Source organism: Propithecus coquereli, unplaced genomic scaffold (assembly GCF_000956105.1).
Source record: "Propithecus coquereli isolate 6110/MARCELLA unplaced genomic scaffold, Pcoq_1.0 Scaffold298, whole genome shotgun sequence".
Taxonomy (NCBI): Eukaryota; Metazoa; Chordata; class Mammalia; order Primates; family Indriidae; genus Propithecus; species Propithecus coquereli.
Window position 1 is genome coordinate 285,360 of NW_012148596.1, and position 2,477 is coordinate 287,836.

A 2,477-nucleotide genomic window follows, 5' to 3' on the forward strand; every position below is an offset into this window, starting at 1 on the left:
AGGCTGATGCCACGACACTCACTCTAGCCAGGGCAACAAAGCAAGACTCTGTCTCAAAAAAAATGTTCCTCAAATACATAAATTTTGAAAACATTTACTAAAAACATTTCTTGTCTGCAGAGATTCCTCGGAGACTTCAATATGTATCGAAACTCACTGTGAATCTGCAAGAGTAGGAGTCTAACAGAATTACAAACTTGCCTGACAGAAACTTGTCTAACAGAAATACAAACTTGTATGGGACAGAATTCTGTACCATACACAAAGAAAAACGTTCCAAACCACTATCAAGAGAACACCTGAGGCCTACCTCACTGTAGCTCTAGCTCCAAAGCATCTCAGACCAACCACTAAGGCAAGAGTCAAGATTTCTCAAGGTGCTAGAAGAATCCAGCAGTCTAGAGTACCCTCCCCACTCTGACTCAAACTGTAAAGCCTCATTTTCTGTTTTCACAGTATGTTTCTCACAACACATACATGCCTCTAAACAGCAACTTACATATGAAGTTTCCAAATTAAACATATTCACCTGCCCTGTGGATGTTCCAACTGCCATGGTCAAGGCACCATTAAATTTCAAAGCAGAGATTGTTGGTAAACTGTTTATCCTGAAAGGCAAAATGTTCATGCTCCATGAATATACGGCCAAATCTCCTTTCAAGTAACAGGTTCATTACTAATCTTCGCTTCAAATTTAACAGGAAAAAATCACATTTCTAGCCTTCTACAATGTTTAAAAGGTAATTGCATCCAAACTCTCATAATCAAAATTTTAAAATGTTTTATATACAAATATAATCTACCTTTATCTTCCATTTTAATTAAGCTAGGATAAAACATTTACAGAAACGTCCCCTTTTTTACTTAAGAGGAAATAATTTTATATTTAGACATGGGTATATTCATTTCCATTTTAAAATCAGCCATTCCCAGCTAAAATAAAAACTAATCTCCAAATGAGGACCCTAGAACCCCTCAAAGTACCAAAGGCAGAACGAATGGTATGGCCATGACATTAGAATATGCCCCTCATCCACCAACCAAGAGCATCAGCATGGGATAGGGAACCTGTAGCCTTCTGATTTCAAGACTGTTCTTCTTTAAGCACCAAAGGAGGCAAGACAAGCTTCATTTTTCTCTGCTGCGCCCCTTTTAACAAAGGATTTGTTATGTAAAATTTGGATTTAGTCAAAAAGCCCCATTTAAGGACCAGGAAGGCCACCTGTTTCCTTATGGCCTGAGGTTCCCCAACCCTCTGTTGGCATCATCAGGTCTCTTCTGCCACCTAAAGCCTCAACCTGTAACTACCCTGAAGCATCGGTTGTGAACCCTGAGACCTCATACCCACATCATTTTTAGTCATTTAATGTTCAAAATGAACTTTAGAATCATTTTTCAGTACAGTGATATATGAGGGCTGTCCGGAAAGTATCCATCCATTGTTAATATAGCAAGAATGGTTACATGGCTGGATACTTTCCCAACAGCCCTCACATTTTTTCTACTTATTCAAATTTTGTTTCTTAATAAAATTTTGTCATTTTCTTCATATATGTACTTATTAAGTTTATCCCTCAGTATTTTACAATTTTTGTTGTTATAAATGAGAACTCTTTTCCATTGGATCTTTCTAACTGGATATTGCTGATAAATACCAAAGCCATTGGTTTTTGCACATTTTGTAACCCATTTATTTAACTCTCATATTAATTCTTACAGGTTTACAGTTGATTCTACTGAATTTCTTGGGCAGACAATCAAGTCATTTCCAAATAATGACAGCTTGCCTGCCCTACTCAATATTTACACTTAATTCTTTCTCATATTGTAGTGGCCCCACCTTCTTGAACTTTGTAAAGTAACAGAATTGACAGCTTATAAGGTATGTAGGGAAAAAATAAGGCTAAGCATAAAAAAGTGAACAAGTAAAATCACCTGAAACTGAATTAGCAAGAAAAACTACGTTTAACATTTTGGTACACATCCAAATTTTTCCCTACGACTGCTTACATGTTCATTGTTTTTCTTACAAAAATGCGATAAAGCTCTACAGGCAATTGTATGATTTGCTATTCCACTTAAAGGTATATTTGCAGGGGAGATAAAGTGGCAGGGGGAAGGGGAAGGTATATTTGGAATATCTTTCCCGAGTAATAAATATGCTTCTGCAACATAATTCTTAAAGGCTGAAAAGTATGTATGCCATTAATGGATATGTTTTCATCTGTAAAACAGAATACAATAACAGTTCCTACAGCAAGGGGTTGTTGTATTAAATGTAAAGTACTGTCTGTTAGCTACATTTCTACTAAGCTTTATTAGACAATATCCTCAGGCTCTAACACTTTAATATAATTATTATTATTTTTTAGAGATGGGTCTTGCTATGATGCCCGGGCTATTCTTGAACTCAGGGCCCCAAGTGATTCTCCCATCTCAGCCTCCTGAGCAGCTGGGATTACAGATGTGAGCCACCA

General features: G+C 36.8%; 1 protein-coding gene across 1 annotated transcript in view; it reads right to left on the reverse strand.

Moving 5' to 3' along the window:
- Positions 1 to 2,477, reverse strand: part of NOL10 (nucleolar protein 10) — a 164,503-nt gene that overhangs the window by 120,309 nt on the left and 41,717 nt on the right. The window lies entirely within an intron of this gene.